Source organism: Neodiprion pinetum, chromosome 7, assembly GCF_021155775.2.
Source record: "Neodiprion pinetum isolate iyNeoPine1 chromosome 7, iyNeoPine1.2, whole genome shotgun sequence".
NCBI lineage: Eukaryota > Metazoa > Arthropoda > Insecta > Hymenoptera > Diprionidae > Neodiprion > Neodiprion pinetum.
In genome coordinates, this window is record NC_060238.1 from 2737104 (window position 1) to 2754999 (window position 17896).

The window sequence follows — 17896 nt, forward strand, 5'->3', positions numbered from 1 at the left end:
AACTTCATTGCCAATTTATTGTCTTCACCCTTACCTTACATATAATTATCATCGACGAATTGAAAACCATTTGATAAAACTATTGTCATTGTTTCTTTTTTTTTTTTTCTCTTGTCTTCATTCAATCGATACAAGTCTCGAGGCTATGAAAAAGAATTTTTTCAGCAAAATATGAGGTCGGGTGGTGGTATTTTTTATTTTTTTTTTTTTAAATCCTTTTTTCGTGAAAATTTAAGAACTTGGGAAGAATTGGAAATCTAGGACGGAAAAAAAATGAATAAACAATAATAAACAGCAAATACCGGGCCAATATAATCTTAGTTATGAATTGAAATAAATGAAAATTTTCCAATGTTTGATAGATTTTTTTTCACCATGGAATAATTATAACGTTTTCGTTAAATCAAAATTAGACTAGAACAAAAACAGAGATTTGCGATGGAAATTTGAGTAAATTCTAAAGTTATCTTGATGATCAATTCTTTTACTATCCTAACTATTTTTGTTAGTAAATAAAATTTAGCTGTCCTCAAATATCTGCCTGGAAACGTTTCAGTCTTCGAATTTTCTCGCTTCAAAGACTAACTAGAGAATTTGCAATACTTGGTATATGAGGCATTGCACGGCGACTGTACCAATGTTGAATATCAGACTTTTTTGTATCATGCACTACAATAAATTTGCAAGTCGTCAGTCATGCGACCGTCTACGGCTCACTTCTTCCTCAAATCAGTATATTATATCCCGAAAGAGGAATATACCTAGTCTGTCGACTTGCATCCTCCCGTTGGCAATTTTAAAAAATTTACACTCAAGAGCTGAAGTGTCTACGAAGTACGTCGAGTGTGAAAGAACAAATAGAAATAAAAAAAGAAAGTTACGGTGAAATAAATACAACAGCTAGCGGCAACAGCAGTGGAAAAACAAAACAAAAAAAAAAAAATCCCCAGCACGTTATGCTAGTTGCCCCCAAGCTGTTCGAGGCTGGCTTCAGAAATGCAGGTTTACCCTTTTCTCGGACGAGTAAAGGAGGTGCAAAAATAAATATACCAAGAGAATAAAAATGCAGAGTACGAAATAGAAGGAAACAAAAAAAAAAACAAAGAATTTGAAAAAACGAAGGAGAAATGGGACAGCACAAGACAAGGGAGAGAGAGAGAGAGAGAGAGAGAGAAAGGGTGACTGCTGCACGCGTGCAGCGGCAACGCCTCGAGGTCTCCGTGTCGTTTTCTCCTTCTTTCCTTCTCTCGCATTCAAAGAACCCGAGCCGTGCTTCGAATAACGTTATGCCCCTTACTTCAGAGCGCGCATTCGCAGGTATGTATAAGGTTTATACCTAGATGCGAGAGCGACGAGACGCTTGTTCCCTGTTCTACGGTTCAATTTTTCCACCTTTTTATGTCGTAGTTTTTTTTTTTTTTTTTTTCTTTGTTACTATTTTCTCACTCTCGCTCTCTCTCTTTCTCTTTCAGCTCGCGGCTTTTCCATAAACAATTCCCACCGTGAATTCTCACCGGATTGCACTCTCTTATATCATATACATGTGATGTATATGTGCGGATGTACAGCATCAACGTGGCGAGTTGCATTGCATCGTCGTCAAACTTCTGGCTGTCACGATTTTGTACATACATATATGTATAAGGTGATTCGTTTCACATTTCTTATTCGCAATTATATTTACCATTCTTCTTCTTTGGCATCTTGTAGAGGGACAAAAGATACTCGGGATAAAATTGCGATATGTAGTAGTTGTTAGTTTTCACAATTTTTATCAGGTATAAAAAAGTGACGGTTGAAGTGGGAGGAAAGGGAGAAAATTATGACAGACATTCAACTGATCTATGAACGTAAAAGTAAATCGAAAGTTTCCGCACGATGATCAGCGGGTGGCTGAAACGGTTATTCAGAAAGAGGCTGAATAATCAGCGACGAAAGGTTTGCTATATTCTGACAAATTTTAAAAATCAATCGATCATAAAATTGCGGACTAAATCACATAAACCAGAGTTTCGGTTCAGCGCCAATTTATACCGAGAATTCTTGTTTAGTTTGAAAGCATAGTCAACTTCAGAAAAATTTTACACGCATGGTTGGTAGAGTGACCGATGCGTAGCCGCCTACCATGCTATTAAAATTTTTACGACGTCGGCTACGCCTATAAACTAGACGAGTGGCAATTGTCGAGAGAGTCCTTGCTACAAGAATTCTCAGTACAAGCAAGCCTGCAGCAATCCGAACGAGCAAGGAACGTGCAAAATACCGTGTTGGCAAACAAATCAAAAGCAAATTAATCGTACCGATTGGCTCAACGGTGAAAATTCCCACGTTGAAATCGACACTTCGCAGCTCAGCATCCAGGGCCTCGTTTCTGCGGCGTTTGGAAACTCGGAATCTCGGAACTGGTACCACAATTAATCGCTGAACGTGTCCCCTCGTTCCTGTGAAAAGCATAGAAATCGATTAGTATCGTCGTTTAATTTACAGGCCATCCGTGCATATCTAGTGAGGCAAGTAAGAAAGGCGTTTCAGTGTTTTATAACGCAGGTTTTATTACACAGAACAAAAAATCAATTTTGGACGAGGTCTATTCGTCGGTGAACTTCTGTAATATCTGACTGCAGTGAAGAGAATTTCTCGCATTTTCACAGATTCTTATCGGTGCTTTTCACGTACGAAGCAAGAACGTCGTCCCAGCAGAAGAGCGTTAGGCTCGAGCAGCTCGGATGTTCAGGGTAAACAATTGCAGGCAAAACAGCGTGAACCTCGCTGTCGATCTACTGAAGTTTGTTCGTCGCAGAAATTCTCGTATGAGAAATTTAGAGAGAAATATCGCCGTTTCATTGACCTTTTTCAGTCTGCTCCTCTCGTTTATGAGTGATAAACGACGTACAGAATATGTTATACAACGATGCATGAATTTCGCAATGAAAGGTTGTCGATGTTTTGCAGAGAATGTGAAAAACATAATTCTACACATACATGGCATAATAATACACAGGAGGCACTGAAATCAGGCGAAAAGACATAAACTTACACGTTATTGCGTCGTATCGCGTTCTCTTCGGTTTGGCGTCTTGTTGTGAGTGAAGTACGCCGCAGCTGCAGTCGGCCATTTTGTGTTGTCGCTGACATTCACCATCCGCAGCCCCGAATCACAGAAGATAATAACCGGCGATTATTCTCGCACCTTCGATAATCCTCTACGACGTACGAAACGCGGTTGATCAGTCCGAAGTATTTTTCGGAACGTTGCGACTGCCGAAAGTGAAGAAACACTCCGTTTGTCCGACAGACGCGTGCATTTCCGTTAGACACACGATCAAGGGCAGCGCCACTACACGGGGCTGACAGATTGTGAAACAAGCGACCATGTTATTGTCGAGAGGATAATCTCCGAGCGTCGTTCAAGCTCGACACGTCACTCGGTTTAAATTGTACACGTAATTGTATTCGTACCTGTGATATGTTCGATGTTATTCCATCAAATTTCTCGGAGCGATGCAACGCCTCTCGATTCTCCTCCGGCGTTCGGTGATGAGTGAAGTACGCCGCGGCTGGCCGGCCGATCGTCAGATTTTTCTCGAGCCACGTTCAGCCTCCCCGGTAACAAAACCACGGCAGATACCGACAGGTGAATTTCCCAGCTTCGAGAATCTTCTACGATGTGCCAAACGCGATTGATCAGTTCGAAGTCTCCTTCGAAACGTTGCGACAGCCGGAAGTGTAGAAAATCTCGGTTTGTCCGGGATACGCGAGCATTTCCGTTAGATACACGATCATGGGTAGCGACGCTACACGGGGTTGACAGATTCTAAGACAAGCTACGACGTTATTGTCGAGAGGATAATCGCCGAGCATCGTTCAAGTTCGACACGTCACTCGGTTTCATTTGAACATAGAATTGTTTTTGTACCTGCGATGTGTTCGACGTTATTCTACCAAATTGTATCAGAGCGTTGCAACGCCTCTCGATTCTCGTCCGACGTTCGTCGATGAGTGAAGCTCGCCGCGGCTCGCCAGCCGATCGTTAGATTTTTCTCGAGCCACGTTCAGCCTTCACGGTAATAAAACCCTCTTCGAGAATCTTCTACGACGTGTGCTAAACGTGGTTGATTAGTCCGATTGAAAGTGAATAACATCCCCATCGTTACGCGTGATAAACAAACTCGAAAAGAACTGACGACGTTGTTATTGAAAAGAAAATGGCCGTGTGTTGGTGAGACGCGACACATCATACGGCGTGACTTGTTCTGTATGTCAAGTAAGTACTTACGCACCTGTGATTCGCTAGACGTCTTGCCATTGATTGTGAATTAGGTCCCGAACGTGCTCGGAGTCTGGTGTTGAATGAAGTGCGTCGCGGCTGGTCGGCCAATCTTCACATTGTTATTCTCGTGTCACATTCAGTCGCTAGAATCACAGCGGATACGCACAGGTGAGCGTTCTCACACCCTCAATAATTTCTCACGATGTACGAAATGTAGAATTGATCATTCCCTGTGTGTTAGAGTTGGTGCGTCGCATGTACATGCATATTCACTTGAGCAAGCAGAACAAGTTACACCGTGTGATATTTCTCGTTCAACAGCATGCGACCATTTTGTTTTCAATAACAACGTTGTCATTTGCTTCCGAATTTGCTTGTCACGCTTGTCAACGACGGGGATTTTATTCACTTCCAGCATCCGGTGGACAACTTCAGATTAATCAAACGCATTTCGCACGTCGTAGAAGATTCTCAAAGATGCTAAAAAACTCACCTGTCGGTATCCGGTGTAATTTTGTTACAGTAGAGGCTTAATTTGGCTCGAGAAAAATCTAACGATTAGTTAGCCAGCCGCGGCGAACTTCATTCATCGCCGAACGTCGGAGGAGAAGAGAGGCGTTGCATCGCTCCGAGACGTGTTTGGACCTGCATTGATGGCAAAACGTCGAACTCATCGCAGGTAAGAACACATTCACTAGAATAAATTAAACAGAGTGATATATCAAGCTCGAACGACGCTCGGCGTTTATCTTCTCGACAATAACATCGACGCTTGTTTTGTCGTAACGGCGCTGCCGTTGATCGTGTATCTAACGGAAATGCTCGCATATCCCGGACAAACCGAGAGTTTCTTCATTTCCGGCTGTCGCAGCGTTCCGAAGGAGACTTCGGACTAATCAATCGCGTTTAGCACATCGTAAAAGATTCTCGAAGCTGGAAAACTCACCTGTCGGTATTTGCTATCATTTTGTTACCGGGGAGGCTGAACGTGGCTCGAGAAAAATCTGACGATCGGCCGGCCAGCCGCGGCGAGCTTCACTCATCACCGAACGCCGGACGAGAATCGAGAGGCGTTGCAACGCTCCGAGACATATTTGGCGAAAGAACGTCAAACAAATCGCAGGTAAGAACACAATTACGTGTACAGATTAAACCGAGTGACGTGTCGAGCTTGAACGATGCTCGGGGATTATCCTCTCGACAATAACATCGTTACTCGTTTCAGAATCTGTCAGTCCCGTGTATCGGCGCTGTCGCCGATCGTATCAAACGGAAATACACGCGTATCTAGGACAAACGGAGAGTTATTTCACTCTCGGCAGTCGCAACGTTCCGAAGAAAACTTCGGGCTGATCAACCGCGTTTCGTACGTCGTAGAGGATTGTCGAAGGTGCGAGAACAATCGCCGGTAATTATCTTCTGTGATTCGGGGATGGGGAGAGAGAATGTCAACGATAACGCAAAGATGGCCGACTGCAGCTGCGGCGTACTTCACTCACAACAAGACGCCAAACCGAAGAGAACGCGATACGACGCAATAACGTGTAAGTTTATGTCTTTTCGTCTGATTTCAATGCCTCCTGTGTATTATTATGTCATGTATGTGTAGAATTATGGTTTTTACATTCTCCTCAAACCATCGACAACTTTCCATCCCGAAATTCATGCATCTTTGTATAATATATCCTGTACGTCGTTCATCACTTATAAATGAGAGAAGCAGACTGAAAAAGGTGAATGAAGCGGCCTCGTCCAAAATTGATGTTTTGTTCTGTGTAATAAAACCTGCGTGATAAAATACATCTTTTTCACCCCCGTCACCAAACATGCAAGGATGGCCTGTAAATTAATGCACCATACCAATCGATTTCTGTGCCTTTTACAGCAACGAGGGGACACGTTCAGCGATTGATTGTGGTACCATTTCCAAGATTTCGAGTTTCCAAACACCACAGAAACGAGGCGCTGGATGCTGAACTGCGACGTGTCGATCTCAACGTGGGAAATTTCACCGTTGAGGCAATCGGTATGATTAATTTGCTTTTTATTTTTCTGGTGATAGGGTACTTTGCACGTTTCTTGCTCGTTCGGAATGCTGCAGCCTTGTGTAAATTGGCGCTGAACCGAAATTCGGGTTATCAGTGGTTAATATGATTTAGTCTGTAAGTTTCTCATAGATTAATTCTAACAAATTTATCACAACATCGCAAACGTTTTACCATTGATGCTTTAACCTATTTTTAAACGATCGTCTTAGCGACTTGCAGATTATCACGCACGTATTATTTATGTTTCTTCTCCCAGTCAATTGAGTATACATAATTATGTCAACCCTCGGTTCTTACTTCTTTTCTTCTGCATAGTGAAATTTTGCAAAAAAAAAAAACCACAAAAAACACAACCCCTTGCTTTATTAAATTTCTGTGTCTCTTTATTTAGTTATTATTTTCTTCAACGTGCGGTACATGAAACTAATTCCCGGAGTACTTTTCTTCTTCCTCTGCTCCCCTACTCGCAGTAGGAAGTAATTTCTGCTAAAATAGCGTACATGATAAAAATTACCAAGTCTTCCATGTACATAATAGCAACGGAATTTCTTTTTTAAATTGCATCTCGATGCACTTTATTCACACATGTAAGTCAGGAAGTCCAATATTAGTGCATATCAAATTTGACTATCGACCAACCCCCTTCTCTTTTTGATTCTGTTGGTAATATTTTAATACATTCCTTAGGACAGAGTTACTACTAGGTATTTTTTTCATACCTTTATCTCGAACGTATTTTGCGATGTCAAATTTTCATTCCCTACGATTTTAGCTGCACAAAATCTTCTCAAGTGTGTATAAATAATAACTTCTGATCGTTAAATCCTATCGTCAAAGTTAAAAATTCAAAGTGTCACTATCGAAATGCACTTTTTGTATAAAATATTCGATTTACAATCTACAACGAATCTTTGCCTCAAGGGTTGAAAAAATCGAATTCTTTCATCAAAGAAAGTCAGTCATTTCGCACATATTCCTGTGAAATCTAGGTAGGTTTTTTACCATCTCGTTTCATGAAGAGAAAAAGTAAGATGCATCTATATAAAAAAAAATGAACAAAGAAACAAAATTTCTGCATCAAATTCCATAAATCAAAACGAGAACTGGTGAATTCGTTTGTTACTTCACTTCTCTCCATTATTCCTGCCTTCAAAATTTTCTTCAAAGCTTGCAGGCCAAGCACACAAAGCAGGCTGCGATGTTTCACTCAACTTCTTGTGTGTATCTTCGGCGTCCAGAAGCGCGATTCGTGATTACTTAGCCTAAACCGAACCCTTAGCGAGGAAGTAAAACGTTTCGTTCCGGGTCGAAGAGGCGAATCGAAAACCGGGAGAGCGCGAGACGTCTGAACGTAGCTGCCGCTCCGTATAGCATTAAGCGTCTTAATCGTTCGCTAATCCTAAATACACATCGCCGTTTGCTCTGAAACTTACTGACAAGGATCCCTCGCCTCCCATCTTTCAAAGGAACAATCTTACGCTGACTAGCTGGCACGCTACTGCACACCGAATAATTGATTCAAGGCTGGCCGAGCCCGGGAGATTCCTACCCAAATACCAAATACCGAATACCGAATGCCCTATTTGCGAAAATAACCGAGGTGGTCGACATTCGGATAATTCCTAAAGGTTCACTCAGCCCTGAATATTATTTAATTACAAATTTCTCTGTTCTCATGTATAATTTAACGAGGAACGTAGAAGTTTTTTAACATCACGTTTCGATTTTTTCAAAAATAAGAAGGAAGTTATTTTGTGGTTACACCGAAAATGAGAAGTTGACAAGTTGAAAAAAAATTTTATGTTCGACGATATCTCGAAAACGAGTTAAACGGATTTAAATGAGTTTTTTTTTTTTTCGTCTCAATCGACGCGAGTTTTCCAAACTTAGAACTGAATAGATTTTTGCTTTGATCGATTCAGTTTTCAATACTTGAATAACAAAATTCCTAAAAAGTGAATAAAAATGATTATATCTTGAGAATAGATAAATGGATTGGAATGAAAATTGGTCTCATATGATTTTATTGACTCACTGATCACGAGTCTTAAGTCAGATTTGCAAAATTTAAAATTTGCGTATTCCAATAGGATGAAAAAAAATTAAAAATATTTGAACTTGTTGAAAATTGATATTCGAAGGTTTGTTGGGTCGCTGATCGCGAATCTGCGGTCAGATTTGAGAAATCCAAAATGGAGAATCGAAATAAAATCCCAATTAATTTAAATCTTGATTTCGAAACGATTCGTGAAACGTTGTTCAAGTTCCCAGAATATAATTGTCGTATTTTCCAATTTCTGAGAGTAAGGTAATTCAAAAATGCATTTGATGGTTAGATTTTCTTCTCTTTTTATTCGCCGTTCTATGCTTCAACTTTCCTTCCCCAATAAATTTTCTCACTTCAGGGGATCTGTGTTAATAAATAATTTGTCCATCCACCTCGCAAGGGATCAGATTCGAAAGATTGTGCGACGTAGCTTGTCCAGGAAGGTCTACCAACTGACCGCGGTTCAATCTTTCGTCAGCGAACTTGTGCATAATATATCCAGAAAGCGGTGAACCTTGAGCTCCTCCTTTTCCTGACAGTAACCCTCAAGCCCCTCGGTTTTCCCCGTCGGCTTCTCCTGAAATTTCCTTCTAAACTATGCAGCAAGAAATTTTAGTTGCGGTACTGAAATAAACAGAAGACTGAACCTGAAAAAAAAAAAGAAAAGAAATTGGTGCCTGAGATCAATAGACTCATCTTTGTTTGAAATAAAACAAAAAAATAAAAAATCATCAACAGAGAAAGATTGATTATTATTTTTTGATTTTAAGTGATACGAAAAAGGATCTGCATAAATTCTTTGAAGAAAAATATTTGACACGCGTATAACCCGTGAATAAATTGAATTAGAATTATTTCAGATTTTTAGCTTGCTTTGAAGGGGTGTCAAAATCGATTTGCAATTTGGATAAATAAAAAAAAAGAAAAAGAAAATGCAGTGCGGTAGGCTCTAAAACGCTTCTCATTTGTCAAATTGATTTCCACCTCATATTTCAACTTCGGGATGGAAGGATTTTTTTTTCCAAGTTTTTAGTAAGAATGAAAAAAAATGAATTACATTAGGAAATAGTTTTCTTCTTTCTTACTCAACAATTGCGATTTTTCGATTATGTTCATTTTTTTCTTCGTTTACTTTCAATTTCAAATCGATTTCGGCACCCTTTCGAACCGAGCGAAAAATCTGAAATAATTCACACGCGGTTTCTTCGTAATCATCTATCGTTTCCAGAGTTGAGAAGTTTAGATTGAAAATTACGATCATCCCCTTATTTTTATACATATATGTCTATAGACAATATAAATGTATGTATATCGCATGCATCATCTCAGAGGGTGAAATATCTGGGCGACGACGAGAATGGGTGAGAATTTGGGGGGTTTTTTTTCGCTTGTAAATGATACAAGACTGTTTCGAAACACCTGGGGTTCCGTTAACTGGCTGATATAAGGAGGGAGAGAGAGAGTAAGAGAGAGAGAGAGAGAGAGTTTGGAAACGAGGGAGGCAGAAACGGGGGCGCCTTAATTAAGAACCCCGACCTTGAAGCGTGTAATTTATTCAGGATCTTGTATATGGAAGGTAGAAAGGAAGGAAGGAAGGAACGAATGGGAACTCGAACTCGAACCCGGGCAGAGAGGCATCCGATATGTCTGAAGATCGGAGAGAAACTTTTCCTCCTTCTCCTCCTCCTTCTCCTTCTCTAACGAGACGGATGAAAATCAGGCATCTTCGTACGCGCGGAGCAATATTTCTGTTTTTAAATTTCGCTGATACAGTTGGGGATACATTTTGTGCCACTTGAAGATACACCGGAACTTAACTTTACCGGCTTACTACCACGTGCGATTCTTATTTCTTCTCCCTAAATTCTCTCGAGGAGGTTGGAAAACAGTCTCGTTTTTATCGGAATTATTCAATTCGAAGAGAATTCAAAAACAGTGTTCAAAAATTCTAGTCAGATTTAAACAGATAAAAAATTTTCTTTGCCTCTTTTAACAAAAGAAAAAAAAATTAAAAAATTCTCATTCAATAATTTTAAATAGGCAGAAAATTAGAGCAATATATTTAGAAATATATCGGTAATCCGATCTTTGTCTATTAGATTGATTTTCGTTTTTTATTTATTTTTTCTTCATTCGAAGATCGTGCCTGTATAATTATTAGAAAGGGATTCAAACTTGTGAATAAAATTCATGACAAAAATATCTTGTTACAAGCACAGATTTTATTATCAGTTCAGGCTTGGATATGGATCTATTAGACAGAGAATTTTCATTTCTTTTCCCCTTTTTATTTGCAATAATGCCCATTTTATTTTCAATTTTAACAATATTCAAATCAGTCATGGATTAAAAAAATAAAAAATAAAAAATAAAAAAATACAAGGAAAATAAAAAGAAGAACGAAAGTGAAAAATTGTGACGATGCTTGTTTGAAGTTTTTCTGTTGGAAGTATTTCTCAAATTTTTACCATTCACGCTCTGAAAATTCGGAAACTATTTCGTTCCTGATGTTTTCGACTGTTTTTTGATTTCCTTTTATGATTATTTATTTTTTGTTTGTTTTTTTTTTTTTTTTTATCCGATGAAACTTTCAATTCGCGAAACAACCAAACAAATAAATAAATAAATAAACGAATAAAAAATAGACTGAATGCATCATATATATATATATTATAAAAGGTTGATGCGACCCTGAAACAAGCGTGTGACTCTTCTTTCAATACAAGCAAGAATGTGTTACGGGGTGCATAACAGGTATAATGAGGTATGCATCAACATAAAAAAGTAGAAGCGTGTGCTGAGAATGCGGGAAAGAGAGAGAGAGAGAGAGAGAGAGAGAGAGAGAGAGAGAGAGAGAGAGAGAGAGAGAGAGAGAGAGAGAGAGAGAGAGATAACCGGCTGGTTTCTCCTCCGTCAAGGCGTAATAAATCCATCAATGCTTCTTTTTATTCCACTTTTTCTTTCCCCCCTGGTTTCGCATTTTTTTTTTTTCTTTTTCTTTTTCTCGCTTTTTGAAGTTGCGGCAACCGCATCAGCATCAGCAGCAGTAGCAGCACCTTGCTCTCTCAGCCTTTATCACCGTAAGAATATTATTCTCTTACACGGAGGTTAAACTCAAGGCGTGCGTTAATCAGACTTGGATGAACGGCTTGTAAAACTAAGTGAGTAACAACAGGGGTTAGTCGAATAAATTAATGGATACTTGCCTGTTTTAGAGGAAAATAGAGAGGAGCGAGCGAATGCGATGTAGAAAGATAAAAACATCGTATCACGTAAACGCGAATGAAAACAAAATAAAGAGAGTGACAAAAAAAAACGGGAATGTCTAAGTTGAGTCGATGATTTTTTTTTTTTTTTTTTTTTCAGCACCAATTTTATTACGATGATATAATTTTACAAACCGTTGTAATCGCGAGATAGGAAAGGAGTTTTTTTTCCGTAAAACAAAAATATTCTGTAGAATATTTGCTCTGTAGAACTGATTGCTGTATAATCGTACACCATTCTCAGTTTGAGTTCCTTTCTTATATCGTTCGATCATTGACCAAAGCATGATGAAAAATAGACGACGAAACGTAGTTTCTACTTATCCGCCATGCGTAGTAAAGGCACGTACAAACGATGATCAACCGTGGACGAAGAAACTCAGAACGGAAGAAACCTTTTGCGGAACAAGATACGTAATTTGAGTTATGTCCAGCCCTTTTTTTTTCTCCGAGCAACCCGAATTGATACTGATATCATATTGATACCGAAGGGCTCGCAAAATAAATCGCCACACGGATTTTCTCTACCGGATAACAAATTTTATTTATCTCCGGCCCTTGGCCCGTTTTTCATCTCTCGTCCGTTCCCCCATTTTTTTCTCAATCAATGATCTCGCCGATCAGCTTGATTTTACGAAATCATGCGAACGTCCTTTTCCGGCTCAGACATTGTGTCCGGTGATCCTGGAAATGTCCTCGATTTTGCTTGTTCTTCAAAAGTCCTGGAAACTATCCTTGAATTTTGTTTCTATCTTGGAAATATTCTATTTTCAATCCTCTTGAATGACCTGAAGTTGTCCTTGAATTTTGCTCATCCTACAAATTATTAAAATATCAAAAACTATGTTTGAACTTTTCTTGCGTCCTTTAAATATTCTACGTTCAATATCCTTGAATCTTGCTCGTCCTTCAAAAGTTCTGTAAACTATCCCTGAATTTTTCTCGTGTCTTGGACATATTCTATTATTAATTTCTTGAATAACCTGAGAATGTCCTTGAATTTTTCTTGTCCTTTAAAAGTCCTGAAAACTATTCTTCAATTTTTCTCGCACCGTGTATTCTCTTATTAATTTCTCAAGTAAGCCGAAAATTCCCTGAAAATACCGTCGATTTTGTTATGGATTTTTTACCGGACTCCACGGCTCTTCTTTTTCACTTGACCTGCATTATGCCTACTTTCCGAACCGGGTTCAAGTCGCCCTCCGCCCTTGTCTCGTTTCCCAAACAACACTGCAGAGATCAGCTCCTATAATTCTTTGGTCGTTGGTCGAGCGGTTTGGGAAAAGGACGCGAATCCCACTCGTCGACGCCGGTTTTGAGCCGGGGTTCGGATCCTCGATGCCGGTGGCATTTGCCAGGTGATAAATCCTCAGGCTTGCGGGGTCTGTAAATACAGATATCGCCCGGACGCCGACGATTAATAACGCCCTCGTACCCATTATGTAATTTCACTGTACGCCGGCTGCCCCTCGATCCGCCCTTTCATCCTTTTTCAATTTCGTTCCATCGCCGAATTCGTCCTTTCGTGAATCGGAGCGCGAGCACGTTCCGAATCGAGAGTTGGGCGGATGGAGAAAACTGGGTGAAAAAAAAATTATCTAAAAGTATTCTTAAAACACCGTCGAAATATTTGAGCAAAATTTGGAAAATTGTAAACAATTGTAGAAGTTATGGAAAGTTTTATCGAACGGGTGCGTAAATTCATCCAATATAAATACACGCAACGCACGAAATTGGATACTGAACTGCGTTCAAAGAAGAAATATCAAATTTGATATTCGAAAAAAAATGCATCGATTGTTTTATGAAAAAAATATCGATGTTTCGGTCCATCGAAGTATCTTAACGAAGCCTGGTCGGTAATACTTGAGGCGAAATACTCTTTGTGAGAATCCTGATTCAATTCGGGAGGATCTGCTGATTAATTCAGAGTCATATATCCGTATCAATGGTTTACTCGATCGGTTGAAATTCGTTGAGCCTCTCCGCTTTCATCGAGTATGAACGAAAAATGAAGGAAGAAGCAAATTCGAGAAGGACTTTAAACGCTCTCGCTGCGGTATCAACGGGAACAATAAAACGGCGCGTATAACGAGGCTTCGGTGAAAACGTTGCTTGCCATGGCGAACAATGGGGCAACGTTATTGAATGCCGGGGTTGAACTTATGCCACCGAGTTTGCATCGCGGTGGTAGAATAAGGGCGAAGTTTGCTGCCCCGTTGGATATACTCGAAGCTCTTTGCCGCTCTCTGATCGTTATAACTGTATAACTGGGCGATTCTCCGCGGTTTCTTAACCCCGGTGAGGATAATAATATGCAAATTAATAGCTGCACCGAAGCTCGGATCGGGGCGCATCTCCCGTTCGTTTTACTATCTCGGTCTCTTTCTCTCGGACCCATTCAGCTACACACCCGGAGGGAACGAAGTCACGGCGAGACTTGGAAACCGGAAGTTGCCCGCGCTGGAAAGGGACCGGCTACCGATAACGAGAACCTTAGATTATTATAACCGTCGCGACCTTCTTACTAGGGAATATTGTTCTCGGTGTAATGATTGCCGATCGGTAAGGAGGAACTCTGCCGAAAGGTTTGTGGGCTTGGATATCGTTGCGGGGAATTTGGATGAGGCGGGTCGTTCAGGGGGGATGAAATATAAGGTGGGGGTTGAAGTGGGAAGAGATAGGGAAACGGAAGGGGCTCGATAACGATTTTGGAAGACGCGAAGATTGATTTGATACCAGTTTTTTTTTTTTGTTTTGTAATACAGAGATAAGTGTTGAAACATGAAAATTTAAAAAGTAGTTATTCAACAACGTTAAAACGAATCGGAATTTTTTTATTTTTATTTTTTTTCTTCCACATCGAGATTTGAAATGCAATTATAACAGAAGTGTTAAGACGAAGATGAATTTTGACGATTTTGAATTTCGGTTTTCTTTACTTCACCTTTCTACATGTTATTGTCTTTTTTTCTCTACCTCGACATTCTATATTTCTCGAACACTCTGTGAGATATATTTTTCAGTTTTTGGAAATTCGATATTGCACTTGAAAAATGATCGATTTAATTCGAAAATTGATTATTTTTGGTCATTCCTACGTTTTTATGATTATAAAATGACTACAATTAAAGATGTTATGAATCCTATTTTAGCGGCCGATCCCTTGAAAAATTGTCGTTAATTTTTTTGACCCGTATTTGAATAAGTATCGCCTCGTTTTTAAAATAAATTACTCGAACTTGTTTGAGGCGATGAGAATAAAATGAGCGAAACGAAGAAAGTGTGAATGCGCTTACCAACGGGAATCGGGGAAAGCTCGGCGTGTAACCGATGATTATTTACACTGCAGTGAATATCTTGGGGTTCTGGTTGGATTTTTTTTATCTTTAAAACGTTTCCTCGCGGCGCGGCAGCGGCAGCCTTTGGTTTCCACGCACGTTTGCATTCCGGTTCGCATTTGTGATTTCTACTACCGCACGGAGTAACGAGCTGTCCAAGATTTACTCGGTTTACACATCCTGGACAGGATCGAAACGCGCGTAAAACTCACTCCGTTGGGTGAAAAATAATATACCTACCAACTACGGCTACGTTGAGAGAGAGAGAGAGAGAAAAGTTGGAAGAAAGAAGAAACCCCGCCAGCATCCTTATAAAAATATCCAGTAGTTATGTATCTGCTCAGCGTCCCGACGCCATGCGTTTCCAGATTATTCGTCTTCTCCCCATTTGTTCTTTATCTTGTACTTTCTTCCATCCTTCGACTCGTCGTTATATTATCATTTGACGATTTATACCAGAAATCGTTGAGAAATTCGGTCAGACTTTTTTTTTGACCAGAATTTTTATTTACCATTTGTTTTTGTTTTTTTTTTCTTTCATTCGCCGGATTCCGAGGAAGTTTATCGAAAACCATCACAGGTACCTTACTTCTTGTGTATATATACCTTGAGGGCGATAACTCAGGAGAAACTATAACCGAGATCCAGTATTTTCCTGTACCTACGTCGTTAGAACTGATGTTTAACGGCCTGCGATGTTAAAGATACGGTCGAGTTAAAGGATAGAAAAGAAAAAAAAAAGGAAAAAGAAGAAGGGGAAAAGAACAGAACGTAACCTCGGAGAATGAGACAAACGACAAACTCAAATCAATTCAAGTCACATTGCAGAATTGATCCGATCGATCGATTGATCGGTTTTTATTTCATTCACGAAATTCTCTCTGAAAGCAAAAAAACAATTGATTAATTTCAACACTGTCTATTTTTTAAACATTACACCGGCTTGGAGAAACTTTTGTCGCAGAATTAGATTATAAACGAATTTTCGACGAATGATTGTATAAATTGTTAATTGTTCCAGTTTGACATGATTTGAAAATATTTGAAAATCGTTTTCTCTGTATCTTGAGGAAGAATAAAATGATAAAAAAATAAGGTAACGATATTAATATCGATGAGAGTGTTTAATTAGAGTTAGATATATCTTAAAAATTAGCAATCACTGTTTGAAAATTTTCTTTTCTCCGTCGACTTGCCAGATTTCAACATCGTTTTTTCTACACGTTACATTTTTCACGTACATTCATATTCGTTTTTTAATCGGACTGTACGTCCGACACACGGGCGTCTTTAATATCCTATATGGAATAGAGCTCTCTGCACCGGGTTTGAAGTTTCATTGGGTTTGGTTTGGTTTCGAGCAGGTATCTAAGAGGAACAAATTTAAACCGTAAACATTTACTACCAGCGAGTTAGAGACGCGCTCGTTCGGTTCTCCTCTCATTTCCTCCTCATCTCCTCCTCCTCCTCCTCCTCCTCCTCTTCTTCTTCTTCCTATTTTTCTTTAACCACCTTGCGGAGAATGACGGGCGTCTCAGCTTCTCCTCCGCTATCACGGACCCATCAACATCTCTTTCCTCCTTTGTATTACACTACACTCCAAGGCCCGGGTAATTTTCTCATTATTTATCGACGCCGTTACCATTTCTTTACTTCCTTTATGCGACTAGTCGCCCGTTTCTCCGACGTATTCCTGCCTTTATTCCTCCATAATTCTTGCCCTTCTCATTCTATCTCTTTCTTTCTATCATTGTTTCTTATATTTGTCAGCGTCTCGATCCCCTCGCGATTATATCGTTCAAAAAGGAAAAAACGCCGAGTCGTATTTTTCACGAATTTTGGAAAATTCGATCGGACGAATTGCTAGAATTTCAGTACTTTTTCACATATATTCGACGTTTCGAATTTTATTCTTTCAATTTTCAGGAAAATATGGGTCGGTAAACACGACGTCACACGCGATGCAATATGTCTAATAATCCCGATAGAACACGGCTCGATTTTATCGCAGGTATGAATTTATATAAAGAACGTGCGAATGTTGCATTCCGTTTGTAAACGCGGCTTGTCGAGCCAGGGGAAGAGCTATGAATTTCAAATACTTTTCCCGCACTTCGCCTACTTGCTCAATACGCTTTTACTGCTGAAACCGCGAACGCGGAGCTGCCCATAACTAACGGAAAACCCTTTAAAAGAGGATACGTCGCCTCGTAACTATACCCTTCTCCAGAGAAAAATGAACAGATTACTTACCTCGAGTAACCCAGTTTCACTTCTATACTTGTATATTTTGCACAATTTTCCGCAAGATTTTAGTCGCTAAATCGCTCGTTAAATATTCTACAAAAATTTTTCCTCCAGCTATTCGCTTCTCAAACTCTGCAGCGAGATATTCGTAAAAAACAGTCAAAAAGATCCCTCGTCGTAAAGAGGATTTCGAATTCTCGAAAAAATTGGAAGCACAGTTTTTTTTGGAGCGGGGTTGAAGTTCAAAAATCGTAAAGTTCCGAAAGCGACACGGTACGAATTTTTTTTGTGTCGAAACTTAAAGCGAAGAAATCAAACTTTTGACGAATTATCGGAGTTCCGATTGGGCATAAATTCGTCAAGTCAAAATTCGGAAAGTGCGAAAATGAGTAAATTTAAAACACTGAAACATAAAAATTCTTAACGATCGAAGATTTTCAGTTCTGTGAATTTATTGCTCGGTGAAATTTTACCTCTTTGATCTTTCTTTGTTTTGGATTTTAGATATTTTTACGTTCGAAATTTTGGTCATTCTGATTTTTTATAGCCACTCATCGAGTAAAATACGCCGTGTTGTTATATTTCAATTTTCGTAATTTAACTCTATCGAGAGTTCATTTTCCGTAATTTTTATGTGTCGGAACTTTACTTTTCGTAAATTGAATTTTCGGTACCTT

The 17896-nt window shown here is 39.5% G+C and overlaps 1 long non-coding RNA gene across 1 annotated transcript; it reads right to left on the reverse strand.

The window, feature by feature from the left end:
- Positions 1-2336: 2336 nt before the first annotated feature.
- On the reverse strand, positions 2337-4465 carry LOC124223037 (uncharacterized). Its single transcript, XR_006884185.2, has 3 exons — positions 3460-4465; positions 3038-3347; positions 2337-2441 (listed from the first exon to the last, which is right to left on the reverse strand). It is a non-coding gene; the product is annotated as an uncharacterized lncRNA (long non-coding RNA).
- Between the last annotated feature and the right edge of the window lie 13431 nt (positions 4466-17896).